The sequence below is a fragment of the Borostomias antarcticus genome (genome assembly GCF_949987555.1).
Source record: "Borostomias antarcticus genome assembly, chromosome: 23".
Taxonomy (NCBI): domain Eukaryota; kingdom Metazoa; phylum Chordata; class Actinopteri; order Stomiiformes; family Stomiidae; genus Borostomias; species Borostomias antarcticus.
The window spans coordinates 11,620,613-11,636,451 of NC_140256.1; the positions used below are offsets into that span (position 1 = coordinate 11,620,613).

The 15,839-nt window shown below is 49.9% G+C and overlaps 1 protein-coding gene across 2 annotated transcripts in view; it reads right to left on the bottom strand.

Moving 5' to 3' along the window:
- Nucleotides 1–12,533, bottom strand: part of rhobtb4 (Rho related BTB domain containing 4) — a 43,717-nt gene extending 31,184 nt beyond the window's left edge. The window contains exons 1-2 of one of the 2 annotated variants that reach the window (XM_084456995.1): nucleotides 12,432–12,533; nucleotides 11,583–11,704 (exon numbers count right to left, since the gene is read on the bottom strand). The gene's annotated coding sequence lies outside the window, so the exon portion shown is untranslated. Of the gene's footprint in view, nucleotides 1–7,714; nucleotides 7,729–11,582; nucleotides 11,705–12,431 lie in introns of those variants that run through there. The other variant, XM_084456996.1, reaches the window with a different exon arrangement.
- Between the last annotated feature and the right edge of the window lie 3,306 nt (nucleotides 12,534–15,839).

Genomic DNA, 15,839 nt, shown 5'->3' on the forward strand with positions numbered 1-15,839 from the left:
TATGTATGAACCAGCAAAAGATTATATGGCATGCTGCAGCTCATGTGATTAGATCACTGTTACAGCACACCAAAGCAGGAAATGTACTGTAATGACATACAATTGTCAGTGTCAGAGTGAGACATCTAGGGACAGGCTACAAGAGATCGATGCATTGATAATCTCTTGCGTAACACACCGAACCCATCGCAGCAGTGCCGAATAAAAAAGGCAAAGCCATCTCCAAGCAGTAGACTAAGCGAGGCTGGACACGTGTGCATGTATTATTACATTCTATTACTGGCGTTTGCACTAGTATCCCTCCCGGCGTGCACCCAGAACAAACTGAAAGGAAACTGCGCTAGCGCAATGTTGTCTCTCTTATCATACAGAACCGAAAGTGAGCATGTGACAATGCCTGCAGGAGTCCTTGTTGTTCTTACCTTCCGACTGTTCCAGTATTGACCCACATCCCCCTTCGCAAGGATCACCCGGCCACTTTAACGGCGTGCAGGAGCTGAATCGACTAACCCCCCCCGCACGTTGTCACAGAACGCTTTTAGCTTTACAGAAAGCGAACCCTTCTCAAAGTCGGTCTAGTCAAAAAGGCATCGTATTCCTTCTTCTCGCTGTTCCTATGGCTTAGATACACAACTAGAACCCCCCCTTAGGCAAAACCGCTTCATCTGCGTGAAATGGTATTCATTAGTTGTTCTGTGACTTTTTTATTGGGAGCTCGAACCGCCGCTCTTTGTTTTTGTTTCTCCAGCTGATTTCCTCGACGGCACGCCCCCAAGGCTGCGTCACGCCCGAGACAGACAGACAGACAGACAGACAGACAGACAGACAGACAGACAGACAGACAGACAGACAGACAGACAGACAGACAGCTCGAGAAAGGCGAGACATGAACCGATCAAGCAGAGCTGTCTGTGCCCGTCCAAAACCCAGCTTCCCACTGCCCGTCAACCCAAAAGAAGCAGCACCCCCGCTCCCCTCACTCCAAAGTCCAGTGCTACTTTTCCACAAACTTCTATTTTTATAAACTGTGAAATCAGGATACTATGTTAATTATTATACTCCTAAGTGCACAAAATGGTTAACATGAAAACCTTTTTCCCAGTTCCAATATAGGCTACCAAATGTTGCCCATTGAACCCATTGATGAAAACTGAAGCCTCTTCTTGAGGTTATTGTCAAAAATGTAAATAATGGGGCCGAAGAACCTCAAACAAGACATATTCTGTCTGGGAATTCAAACCTGGAATGTTAAGCTTTGCCACAGGGAGATAAATGCCAGACTGCTAAACTAAATGATCTAACCGCACTGTCTGACTTTGGGATTTGTATCATATTTCCATCTTTTAATTGAATTACCATAACTAGACCCCACATTTATAGCTTATTTTATTGATTTTAGCTTATCTTACTTGCATTGGTCTCTATTAGAAAATACAGTAGCACTCATTGGAGCAGGCTGTAGTGTAGAGGAAAGAAGACTGCCATCTTCTGGTGGGTTAGGGGACTGTCTGTCACAGCGTCAGTGTTTCAGGGACTGAGATGCCAAAACATTAGTGTCACTCCTAGTGATTGGCACTAAAGCATGTGTATCACAAGGGGATGGGGGGTAGAGGGTGGCATTTCATAACGAGCGAGGAAGATTCTATTCTATTGTACTCTGTACTCTATTCTCCTAGTAATGATCTGAGGTCAGGCTAGAGCGAGGCCCTGAGCTGGTACGTGGGAATGTCTGTGGTAGTGCCCAGTGACCCCCACCCCGCTCCGCCGGCCCGGCCTGAGAAACACACGCCCCGTAGCCCTCCTGGCATGGCCCGAAAAGAACAGCTTGAATGACAGTGCGGAATGCTGGAGAGAGAGAGAGCGAGTGGGAACATGAGTGTGTGTGTGTGTGTGTGTGTGTGTGTGTGTGTGTGTGTGTGTGTGTGTGTGTGTGTGTGTGTGTGTGTGTGTGTATGCATGTGTGTGGGGGGGACAATGCCGCTCTGCACCGAGAGCTCTTTGAGTTTGGAGAGGAGGGACTCTCAAGTGCTTAACTGTTATGTGTGCGTCTTTTCTAACAGACGCTTCTGTCTGAAGAGTGTGGGAAACACTCGGCTCACTGGTCTGGTGGTGTTTCTGGACGGTGGTCTCCGGGCGAACTGAGCCTGGAGATCGAGCTGAGGTCATGGACCAAGGGAAAGCGGCCTTGAGAGGATACACTCCTAGTGTGCGGTTGTCACAAATAGCTCTCACGTGAGCAAAAAGGCTGGGAATCCTGCTACAGTGTATTTACATATAAAACACACACAAGCGCGCGCACACACAGACGCACGCACACACACACAGGCTGTGTGAACTGCCAGGGATCTGGGTTGACCAGCAGGACAGAGATGCTAAGATGAGAGTGTCCCAGCACGCTACAGTACCTCTTTGTCTGTCACTCTCTTATCTCTTTCGCTCCACACGTTAACCGACCTCTCCACACGTTAAGACACTTCATTTCATCGACCGGCCCCCCTCTTACCCCCTCCGGCTAGCACCAACATTCCACGCCCGAGCCCCCAATACTCTGCTGCAGCAAGCGTACCAAAGCTGTCAAAACACCCAGCATCGCAGAAGTTTGCACCTACAGAGAGCTTCTTTCAGACAGACATCACCCCCCCTACCCCCCCCCCCTTCCCAGTCTCATATCCTCTCTGCTTCTCTCCTCTCCTCTCCTGCCCCCCTCTCCTCTCCTCTCCTGCCCCCCTCTCCTCTCCTCTCTTTTCCTCTCCAGTTTCCAGCCTCACACAGTGACATAAGTAGGTCAGAGCCACAGTGGGCTTCGTCCAAACAGTCCCCCGACAGGCGAGCAGATAGCAGTATCAGAGACTCAATTTTCACTTCATCTCAGTCGCACATAGTCGCTGTGATGGCCCTGTCTTGGCGGAGGGGGGGTAGTCGTTTGGGGACATGTTTTGGTTCTGTGTTGTTGTTGTGTTTCCTGCAGGATAATGAGAGAAAAGGATGTAGCGAATGCTACTCAGGGAATGTCTGGGGTCAAAGGTGAAGAGTGAGTCATGGTGGACTGGAGGGCCAGATAACCTCGTGGGAAAGAGTGAAGCTGGCATTCCTCAATGCACACATGTGCACGCACACACACACACACGTATGTACACACACACACACACACACACACACACACACATACATACATACATACACATTGCCCAAGAAGTGTGTGTGATATGATGGCAGAATAGGCACCCTGCCCAGTGCAGAACTAGTTTAATCACAGTCTACTTGGTGATGTGAGCGGAGTGTGAAAAACATTCAGAGCATTATAAGATAAGGAGAGATAGAGGACAGAGAAAGAGAGGGGTTGTTTACTGGTACATTACCTAATGTGTTACCTTATCAACGGTCAATTAGAAAAATGTAAGCAGTAGAAAGCTCCTAGGCTCTTTCTCCATTCAGTTTTTTCAAATTACTTTTGAGTGCAATTGCTTTTACAGCACAGAGTGCTCTTCAGCACCTCCGACGGGGTGTTTACGAGTGACCTTCGCCCTTGACCTCTGTCTGTCTTCTCGGAACCAATTCCAGTCAGGGCAGATAGGTGAAGAACTATAATGTTGTTGTCCAGACCGGGGCCCTGGTGAGAGGCTGTGCGAGAGGGGGGAGTATGTGGAGAATGTGAAGTGGCTGAGGGGGGTCGAGGTGACGGGGGGGATGTTTTGGGGGCGAGGGTGCAGTGGGGTGGGGCTGTTTGACTTGGTGAGGTGGCACAGATCGTCAGGGTGCTCAGTGTTACCGCCGGTGCCAAGTAGCACGGGGCAGCACACACCCGTGACCCCCCGCCTGCACCCCCGCCCCCACCCCCTCCAATCCCTCCCTCCTCCTGCCCCCCCCCTTGCCGATCCGGCTTCTCACCCCGATCGCTGCCCCGTTGCCCATTTACGGGCATGGGGCGTCGCCGCGGCCACGCACCCGCCCGCCCGCCCTACCACAGTTGTGGAGGAGGAAGGAAGGAAGGAAGGAAGGAAGGAAGGAAGGAAGGAAGGAAGGAAGGAAGGAAGGAAGGAAGGAAGGAAGGAAGGAAGGAAGGAAGGAAGGAAGGAAGGGAGCAGGGAAGGTTTGGGCCAGACCTGCCTGGTTTGGGCTGCCGACCAGACGCCTCAAGGACGTTGACCGAGGAGGAACGCTCAGATGGGACCTGCCCCTGGCTGTTCGCCCGCCTAGCTGCTGTTGTTTGGCTCCCCCACTCCCGGATGCCGACGCCCTGAGCTCAACACAGCTTTGTACGGAAACAGAGGGTAGGCGTGGCACAAAACCCGGTCAGACGGGCAAGGGGGAGACCAGGGGGCGCATGGAGGGGGGGGGGTGCTTTAGGAGGGACAGGAGGAGGGATCTGTGGAGGCTCTGAATTCTTGAGTGGCAGAAATCTGCTTTGATGAAGACAAACCAAGCAGAGCTGTCCTATTCATCTGCATCTGCCCCCAGGGAACAGGGCTGTTGAGACACACGCCTCATCAGAGACGAGGGACACGCGCATACGCACGCGCAATAGAGTGCGCTTCCTCCCACCGGGCTGGACATGGAACTTGGAGGTCAGCAGAGGCGCCCGTCGGCCGAGGCTCTGTCGAGTGGTACGGATAATCTCATTAAGGCTCCACTCAGAGGCCCTGATTGTCCGAGGAGACGATGTCCAGGCCGGGGCCCCCGAACTTTAGCCGGGCAGGACCCTTCTCTTGGCAGCGCAGCGTCTCTCGACTCATCTCTAACTCGTGTCGCGTTTCGGGGGCTGAGTAAATATGATCTCCGAGCGTGTTCCCGCGACGCTAACGACTTTGTGCTCCTCTGCGTCCGGAGCCGAGAAATGAAATTGACTTTAATCGTCCGGGTCTGCTTCTCATTAACCTTTCCCTCAGTCTGCGTCCCACGGTCGATCCGTCAACGAGGGATCGGGTTAGCGTCGGGCGAGGACGCCCGTCCGTCTGAGGGAGCAGACGCTCCGCGAACAGGGGGCCCTGAATCCCCTCCCCAACTCCTCCCGGGAGCAATACGACACACTCTTACTAAGCACTCGCACCCTGGTGCTACCTGTGGGCATGCTGGAATGTTAATACCGACCTGTCTGAACCCCCTCCCTGATCCCCAGCGCCCCCCCACCCCACACACACACACACACATGTTGGCAGGGACGTGTCGGGTAAACACTGAGCCGGCGGGGAAGGACGCGGAGGTGGGGGGGGGGGTTTGATGGTGACAAAGCTGAAAACGCAGAATGTGGAGTTTGGGAGTGTGATAGAGAGAGAGAGAGAGAGAGAGAGAGAGAGATGGAGCGAGATAGAGGGAGGGAGAGGGGGGATGTGGGGAGGTAGAGGGGCGGTGGGGGGGGGCATTTGGCTGCGCTGTGGGTACGTTTTGCAGGAACGGCCTGATCAAACAGAGTCCCAGGCCAAACTAAACACCCCTGGACTTCAGCCTGCTGGAGCTACAGACCGGCCGAGATCACACCGTCCATACTCAGGCCTCAAACACACACGTTGCAGATACAGAAAGAGGCCGAGAGAGAGAGAGAGAGAGAGAGAGAGAGCGTGTGTGTGCGTGCGCGTTGACAGTAGGCTACTAGTGTATAAGAGGAAGAGAGAGAGAGGAACGCAGTCTTCTGGACAGGCCACTTTACTGAGACTTTCCTAGGCTACTGCATAACAGGAAGGCTGTCTGTTGTGATTACCCCAAATAGCCAGAATGTAGTTTGTGTGTGTCATGCTCTCATAGTGTGTGTGCTCCTCATAGTTTAGGCTGCTCTCACAAACACATGCTTATTATGTATACAGACACGCACGCACACACACGCACACATACACAGTTGTGCAGACAAACAACCCGATCCTTGATTGTCTCAGCAGCACAGTCTGGGCGGGTGCTCTAAAAGAGTTATGGAAAAATCTATACTGGCGTCCGGTTATTTCTGGCCCGCGCGGCCGCACGGTGTTCTCGACGGGCTACCAACGGCCACGGCCACCCCACACCGTGAACACATGTCAACGGCCACGGCCACCCCACACCGTGAACACATGTCAACGGCCACGGCCACCCCACACCGTGAACACATGTCAACGGCCGTACCGAAGCCACACGCGCTCGAGGGCGCCGCGGGCTGAGAGCGCCTGATGACGGGGAGGGGAGCGCGAGCGCCGGCGTCCTCAGACCAGGCGTCGCCGAGCACTCGTTCATAACACGGAGAAGCCTGCTTGCGCTCTCTCCGCAGAAAGCTAAGAAGGAAAACTGTTCGGTTTCTTAGTTTGGTTTGTTTGTCCTTCGGTGAAGACAGAAGTAGCCTACAAATGCGCCCCCGGCAACGTAGCCTACGTACCACGCTAGAAAACACCCAGCAAACACGCAACGTCAGGGAGACGTTCAGATCATGTCTTAATAACGTCCGTCGGTCCAGAACCCCCACGTCTGCTGGACCCCTCAATATTCAAACGTCTGGCTTGGACCCCTCTAAGACGTCTGTGGACGTGCAAAACGGGTCCAATATCTGAACGTTACAAAAAAAAAAAATTCATTCTGGCTCCTAATTGGATGTCTTTGGACGTCCGAAAAAGACAAAAAACATACGTCTAAAAGACGTCTTTTAGACGTGTCTTTGCTCAGTGGGCAGCAACAAAGGTTGGCGTCGGAGACGCTCTCCCCCGGGTCTCTTGACCGCCCCAGCTGCCTGAGCCGAATACCGGCGACAGCGGAGACTCGGCAGCGTAGTGGCCGTCTTTAATGAGTCTCGTCGCGGACGGGAAGCTCAACCTTGACACGGTGACGAATCGCGCTGGTAGCCTATTAGAGCAACCCCAGACCTCCCAGTAGGCTACCGGCGTTAACCCTACTACTACTACTACCAGTATTACACCATCCTTTGAATCAGCGGCAGAGACGGCAGGCAGAGGGACACACCCGCTCCCAAGGAGGCCGCCGGCCGCGAACCACCCGTCCAACTTGTGGCGCGCCTGGCTGGCTGACTCATCCACTATGTGTAATCAGCCGAGTTGTGTATAATCAGTCGGCACTAATCTGCGAGAGGAACCGCCCTGTCTGTTTCTGGAGACATAAAGGCGCATAGTTCAGTCTTCCGTTGGGTAGCTGTCTTTTCATCACGATTCAATCAACATCATTCACGGATTCTCCCTTTCTCTCACACACGGAGGGCCACACACACACACAAGTAGGCCTACGCACGCACACACACGCACGCATCCCATACGCATAAACACCGCTGGTGCGAGAGGCGTTAATAGGATTTCTTAATTTTGATTTAATGAAAGCCAGAGGGAGTGTGATGGGAGTAGTTATTGAAGACAGTACGCTGAGACGAATCTGAGAAGCATCTCCACCAGAGCGAGGCAGATGTGTCACACACACGCGTGCACGCACGCACACACACGCACTGACTGTCCACAGAGACAGCCACCTCCGTCACATAGGGGTCGCCGTAAACCAGCTGCCTCACAAGCACATTGACAGAGACAAACACAGCCATTAACGCACGTACACACAGGCAAAAATACATTCAAAATAAATACCCAGACACCTTTCTTAGGCATGAGTTCACTGTGACTCACTCTCACACACACACATGTAGTAAACAAATATAGTAAACACATATAATAACAACACATATAGAAAACACATATAGTAAACACACATATAGTAAACACAAGTAGATCCCAGTCCCATGACTGAGCTTCCATCTCACCCAGGAGTATCGTCTTCCCACCACAAATGAGAGAAGCAGATGCCGAGGCAGAAGCACATCAGGATCACATATCAAACCGCACGTACACAGAATACACCCCCCAAAATACACACTCCATGACACACTATACACACACACACACAAATACAAACACGCTGTAAATAGAGGGGAGAGTAAAGCCAAGAGCCCCGTGTGTGCTCGCATTGCCAAGCAGCCCAAGCCCTCTCACACAAACACACCCTCTCTCTGCAGCGCTGACAGGCATAGGAGGCACACGTACATATGGTGGACCTAGAGGGAGCCAATCTGGTGCTTATCCCTTGTGTGTGTGTGTGTGCGTGTGTGTGCGTGTTTGAGTGTGGGTGAGTGCATGCAGATATGCGAATTCCATTGGTTTAAATAAATCTTCTTTTTTTTTTTTATCTCTTGAAGAGATCTGGCATGGTGTGTTTGCAACACACACTCTTCTACACTTGGAATGCCAGCACAGTTGACCCTGACCCTGGACCTGCACCACCTCAGGCCCTCAGGTGTCTCCGTGAGCCTCACCCTGACCCTGGACCTGCACCACCTCAGGCCCTCAGGTGTCTCCGTGAGCCTCACCCTGACCCTGGACCTGCACCACCTCAGGCCCTCAGGTGTTTGTCATTTGAGACGTGGAGAACATGCTCATGCAGACGTTTCCACCAGAGTGTACACAGTGAGAGAGCAGCTGTTTGAGACATAATTACAGTGTTTTTGAAGTTTGAGTTGCTAAACAGCTGTCCGTGTTTCATTTCCACTGCAGGTGCTGGTGAGGTCTTGTGAGCTTCCTCTGTTCGCTGGGTTGAACAACAGAGCATGACAAAAAGTTGCAATTCTTACAGATGAAAAAGAGATCATAGCCAACTGTGCTTGGAGGCTCTGGTCTCTTTCACCACAGTCTGTCAATAGACGGTTACGCAACGGGCAGCCCTATCTGCGCAGTCACGCCGAACCCACAGGCTGGACAGCCTCTCAGGCCCATGCAGGCCCAGGCTCTCCTAGGGCAGAGGGCGTACGCCCCCACTGACACTGCTTACCTCTCTTCTCTCTCCTTGTACTCCTGTCCTTGCTGGCTACACAACACATCCCTATCTCCACGCATGCACGTGCTGGTATAAAAAGCTCCCATTTCCATTACAGACTGTGTAACGTGTGTGTGCGCGTATGCAATCGGCTGTGTGTACATAATGAAACGTACAACACATGTTTTCATTTTACAGTCAGGGGGGGTTATACATGTCTTCGAGACCTCGGGGTGTTTTGTAACTCTGTAATTACATTAGTTTGCACACAATAACGTCCCCCAGCTGCATGAGCCTACAGAACCAGACTTATGAGACACACACTGTAAGCGACTGTAGCTACTAGCAACATGAAGCCTACGAACGAACTGGATCACTATAGGAGAAACTAGCCATACAGGATATTGGGCCCTGGAAAGTTACCAGCGTTCTAACTGATATAGTGCCTGCATCACTATTTTAGTAATGTCTCTCTCCGTTCTGCTCTCTCTCTCTCTCTCTCTCTCTCCCCCCTCTCTCTCTCTCTCTCTCTCTCTCTCTCTCCCCTCTCTCTCTGTACAGCTGTGCCATTCCATTGGCCGTGTTCCTCTTTGCCAAAACCCCCCGATACGTCCCTCTTCCACAGGGTCTGCTCCTCCTTCCCTCCCCTCTGCTCCCCGGGCGACCCGCTATCCCGGCCCCAAGTCTCTCCGCTCTCTCCACTCCCCAAATTCTGCTCCCGCACACACATTCTTTGCACACGGACACCCTGTTTAAAAAACAACCGGAGGCGGACAAAAAAAAACAGAGAAAGGGGAAGAGAGGAGGGAAAGCTGTATGACTGCCATCTCTCTCTCTCTCTCTCTCTCTCTCTCTCCCTCTCTCTCTCTCTCTCTCTCCCTCTCTCTCTCTCTCTCTCCCCACAGTCCGTCGCTTCTCCACACGGCTCCCCTCGTCTCTCGCTCTCATCCTCCGAACAGCAGTGATACCAACGCCCACAAACGTCACGTGGTCGGGGGAGAAGAAGACACCGTTGTTTGGTGTCTTCGCGAGTCTACGCTCGGTTTATGCACACTGTATGTCTGGCTGTGTGTGCGCGCACGCGTGCTTGTGTGTGTGTGTGTGTGTGTGTGGGTGTGTGTGGGTGTGTGTGTTGTTGTAGACAATCTGTCTTTATACAGTGGATCTGTGTCTCTTTGTCCTGTCACGGGTGTAGGCGTGCAGCTTCAGTTGTTAGCCTAATCAACTTTCAAACAAAAGTGTGGATGGCGCTCTGTCTCTCGACAGGGAGGAATTCACGCACACGCACGCACGCGCACACACACACACACACACAAACAGCCCTCCCCAACAGTCCCCGTCCCCATGAGTAGGGGAATGCAGGGTTGAGCGGAGGTGGGTCGGAGCAGGCCGCGCGTGCGTCTGTGTGCGTGCGCGCGTGCGTGTGATGTTTCTCAACAACACACAAAGACACAGCGTCTTATATGGCTCCCAGCCGCGTGGAGCTAGCCCGCTAGCTGGCCATCCAGCAGCCTGGAATGTCTGGTGTGCAACCCGACTGGAAAGCCCCAGTTGCCAATACTCACTCCCAGGCCCCCCTCCCCACCCCCATCCCCAGAGCCTCACATATTCCACTGCTGGACGGCCTCACCCAAGGAAGAATGGTTCAAATTCCACAGCTGATAGAACAACAGCAGGGCAGACCGAGTGGAGGAACTGTGTCAGACCAACCCTCTCCCACCATCCGGTGAAGCAGGAGTGGTTCTGTTTCTGTAGGAACTGATAGTCCGGTCGATAAAGGCACTGAGGGTGGTGTCGTTCAGAGTTTGAGGTACACAGTAGACAGTGGAGGTAGAGAGAGGGCAGCATGGGGGGGGGGGGGGTGAACTTGTCCCTGCTCTGGTTATGTAACTTCTCAGACAGCTTGATAGGTTCCCAACTGACTACCAGCAGGTGTTATGTGAGTGTATAACATTTTAAAATATTTTTTCGCTCTACTTCTCTCTACTTATGAAACAAGCCACAATCAACAAAAAAATGAATTACGCTAGCAAAACGATTTAAAGGGAAGACATCTGCATAGGTTATTTGACAGAATTACACAGGTCAGCAGAGCAAAGCATTTGGGGTAATATGGACTAAAACAACAAATATACTGCCCAAAAGAAGTGACGTGCACAGCCTGGCAGTTGTCCTGACTAAATTCTCAGGTGACAATCGCAATAATTGGTTTTAGGAATTAGTTGTAGAGACTGGCAGACTTATCCTACCATACCGGTTTATCACTTTGATCATGTTTGCTTCATACATTTCAACGACAAGGCAATTATGTCCAGTCAGTAGAATACCTAGCCTACAGATGGCATGACACACACATCGGGTAAAACAACAATATACTGCCCAAAAGAAGTGACGTGCACAGCCTGACAGTTGTCCTGATTATATTCTTAGGTGACAATCTCAATAATTGGTTTTACGAATAAGTTGTAGAGACTGGCATATTTAGCCTACCATACCGGTTTATCACTTTGATAATGTTTGCTTCATACGTTTCAACGACAAGGCAATTATGTCCAGTCAGCAGAATACCTAGCCTACAGATTCACACGGACTGAAATCTTTCAAGTGTTCTTGACAGTCTAAACAAACACAAGAGTTACAGAACTTGAACGTGCTCGATGGCCTGTTTTCACAGACAATGTGAAAACACTGTGATAAAATTATTCTGTAGGTAGGCCAGCAATTCTCCAGATAATGTTTTAAAAGTTGTCCGGCGTTATGCAATCAAATGTGTTTTCTATAGGCTAATCATTGTTGAGTCTATTATTTTTTATCGGGTTTACCTTCAATTCGCTTTGATCCCTGAAATATTCCCGAGTTTCTTCGCGTAGTCCACTTCGCACCTCTCAGATTCTTCCTTCAGTTATTTTGAACAGCGTTCGTCTCTGCTTCTCTTCCCATTCAGCTGTAAGGCACACATGCATAACATTACTCTGTAGTAGGCTACGAATACGGGATTCACAGGAATCTAACTTGATCTTAACTAGCAAGTTTGTTGTCTTGATAAAATCAGACGTTGTCTCCAAATGATCGCATTCGGGCGGTGATCAGCGCAAACTGAAAACCATCCTGTCTCTGGCCCAGAGAAGCCAGAAGGAATGTAATTAGGCTACATACGACCACTGTATATTACAAAAGCTGCAGACAGTCTTGTTTTTGGGGCATGGCCGATGTTGTGTGTCTGTCTGCATGTTGTTCACTGGTGCTGATGCGAGTTTTCCACGTCCTTTTGTTTGTCACGCCTCGGAGAGAGCTCCGGAATAAGGGCTTGATGTGCGCCTGACTTTCTTTGTCTGTCTGTTTTATAGCTAAGATCATGCTGCATAGGCTTTTTCGATGTATTTTATCTCTTACAATTGTACTTAAACCGCGCACAGGCCGATTTAATCAGATGCTGTCATGATTTACAATAAGCCTAATGATCTGGATGAACCTACTAAACCTCGCAGCAACAGCACGGTAGCTACAAAACGTGTAGCTATGTTTTGTTTTAAAGCCTAAAGTAATGTATGTCAGTGAGTAGCCTAAAAATCTGTAGACTAAAAAGTCTATCGAAGTCCTTTGTTTCGTTGCTCCCCTCGCCTCGCCTCGCGTAGCTCCGTGCGTTTTGCGAGTCTGCCGGCAGCCCTCACCAAAATTCGCCCGAAGTTCACCGCTCTGGTCTCTGGTGGCGTCGCTGCCTGCCCCTTGTCTTGTCTCTAGCTCTAGCGGAGCTCAGTTGCGCTCCAGTCCCGTCCTGCCTGCCCCTTGTCTTGTCTCTAGCATTAGTGGAGCTCAGTTGCGCTCCAGTCCCGTCCTGCCGGCGACCAACGCCAGTGTCTATCAAGCAGCGCTGTGACGACAGCCCACCGCAAGTCACTCACGCGCCGCCGCCACACCCATCCATTCATAAAGTAGAGTACCATTCTTTGCCAGCTCAGTGCGCGCAGGAGGTGCGGTGGGTGAATGATTTTGTAGCCTCATTACTAAAATTAGACTGAGGAAGAAACCAGACTCCAAATCTGAATAGATAGCCTACGCTAGTGTATTATGTAGGCCAGCCTATTAGTGGACGTGATTATATTTTATTGTATGATAAAGCCTATCGCAAACCATACTGTTCACATCAGTGTTGCTCTGCCACAGTGATATTCAGGGGTGTAGTGGTAAATACAGAGGTGGGTAAACTCTGTCGAGTGTTGAGTTTACCCACCTCGTTTTCCATCATTGATTAACACAGTTAATCAGAAAATAGCTGAGTAAACTCTCAGCCTCATTTTAAAGAGGCGAGATAACTTGGGTTTACCCTCCACTACACCCCTGGTGATATTGATATGCAGCATGGGTCCTCATTACCCCTCATCAGAAAACCGTACCAGGAAAATGTGCTTACTAATTGGTGGAACATGACACTAATTGGTGGAAAATGTCAAGTTAAAAATACTAGGTTGGGTTGACACCTAAACGTGGGTGCTGTACAGGGGAGTGTAAGTTCCACATGGCCTGGCATCATTCTGTATGTGTCTGTTCCCAGACAGCTCAGGTGGGCCTGTCTTATGTTCATCCCACACACATCCCGTGTGCTGGAGCCAACCGTGTTGCAAGAGGCCAACGGGGAATGCCAGCCACAGGTATGGGCACGGTGTCTCAGTCTCACAACTTCTACTTATTTTTGTTACAAAGTTATCGCATAGCTGCATTATGAATCTTCAGAATGCCATGCTATGTGAAGATGATGACAGGTCACGAGGACACATTTGCAAATCATTCGTGATGTTCTGTTGTTTCATTGTTATTACCATGTCTCGACTATCTAACAAGAAAGTTAGCGGAAGGAACTAAACATTTACCGGGACTAGAGAATGATTACTCCTACAGTGTTTTTAAACCTCCAGCCTCTCCTGTTCACTCAACCGTTTGCAGAAGCCTTCTCTTGTGTAGGGGACGCAACATGTCCTGGCTTGCTCACATCCCCGCTTGTTGTGCATCCAGGGCCCCAAGCGGTCGACCATAGACCTTAGGCCCCGGGGGGGCAGGCCGCCCCCCCCCCCCCCCCCCCCCCCCGGGTGGAATTGGAATTGCACTCTCTGCTGGTGCATCAAGCTGTGACCATGACAATGGCATCGTTGACCTATGAACTGAAGGCGTTGCCATTTGAATGTACTGACAGGTGCCTTTCTCCCAAGGGCGTAGGTTTGGTTTCAACATTGGTAGGGACCATACAGTGTAGTCTGCATACACAATTTTTGCTGGGGACAAGGAGAGGGAGAGGAAAGGAGAAGGCTCTTTGGTGTAATTTGGAGGCCTGTAGAAGAAATTTAAAATCCAGCGCGAGCCAAGTATATCCATGTGATGGCAGCGGACGGGGTACCGAGAATGCAGCTTCTAAAAAATGTATTTTCTGCCGCGAAACGGTTGTTTTCATCAATCTATCTTTATGAATCGCTAGTTGTGCTTCCATAGGGCGAGGGATTGTTGTGGTTTTCACATGCCTCTTTAATATGATCTTGGTGAGTCAAACATCTTATAATACAGTATGCCGTAAAGAAGGTCCAGGTTGTCGAAAAAGAGCCTTCTCCTTTAAATATGCATATATTTATGACGGTTGCTTCTGCTGCTGCGTCCCTCCACTCTCTCTCTCTCGGTTGCTGCTGTGTCCCTCCACTCTCTCAAATGCTGCTGCGTCCCTCCACTCTCTCTTTCTCTCTCTCTCTCTCTTTCTCGGTTGCTGCTGCGTCCCTCCACACTCTCTCTCTCTCTTGGTTGCTGCTGCATCCCTCCACTCTCTTTCTCTCTCTTTCTCTCTCGGTTGCTGCTGCGTCCCTCCACTCTCTCTCTCGACTGCTGCTGTGTTTTGTATATAAAAATGATTTGATAAAAATTGAGATTTTCATTGGATTTTTAGACTGACATTCAACTCATAAATTGATATATCTGTCCATTAGGGGAGTCACAAAATACCAGACATTTAGTAGGCAATACCAATTGAGAAATTCCACAATCCTGGATACCCAATTCGATACCATAGTTGGAAAAAAGAAATCCCATGTACTTCAACATACACTTCTTTATTTAAAAGACCCTCCGGCCAATATAGTGAGAGGAAAATTATGAGATTCTAGTTAGCAAGTATACGTTAGCTAAAAACTGTAAGAAAACAGGCTACACAGGGACGGGCTTGTAAAACAGAAAAACAGACTTGAGCCCTCATAAAAGTAACGTTAAAGGTATAATATGTTATATGTGGATTAAAATAAACATTTTTTCAAAAATAATACATCCATAGGGCTTTGCGAAGGCCGCAGAGTAAAAGTATTGCTTTTCCAACACCATTTTCTCTTAAATTATTACATTATGAAATTTTGACGGCCGACAATGACACTCTGTTGATATCATACCAGCCAATAGTATTACAGCGTTGGTACTGCGCGCTGGGTTGCCAGGTACTATTCTAGCTTCACCACTGTGAGATTAGCAGTAGCCAGCTAACGTTATACTTCCATGAATTAGCAGCATTATAGATGTTGGTTAGCATCAAGGGTGTGCGCGACTATAAAACGGCAGCTTTTCTGTCCACTTCCGCTCGCTCTTTTCAGCTAAACGTTTAGTAAAATGGCCGAGTTTCGTCGTCCTGCTTCTCTGCCTGAGCCCCGGCGAACCGTGCGATATGAATCTCAAAAGCTCAGTGACCAAAGAAGGAGCAAAAGTCGGACAAATATCGGGCCAGCCTTTGCTCGTTGGACGGAGTTTATGGAGTTTCATGGGATAAAGTCGCATGGTGACATGGCTACTTTTCTACTAGACCGGTAAGCTAGCTAACTAGCTATCGTTATCTTTCTTGGAATCTGCATAGCCAGACCTAACGTTATCTCCACACTACAGCATCTAACGTAACCTATTACATGGCACTCTGAAATACTTGATTGTGATTACTGATTAGTCTAATGTTATGTTCCTCTCGGAGTGAAGATCTTATCACAGTATGACTGAAACAGTGCATTCTCTGGCATTTTGGCAACCAATACATTGTGTTGTTGCAGTTCTTATCTTTAGACACTAGA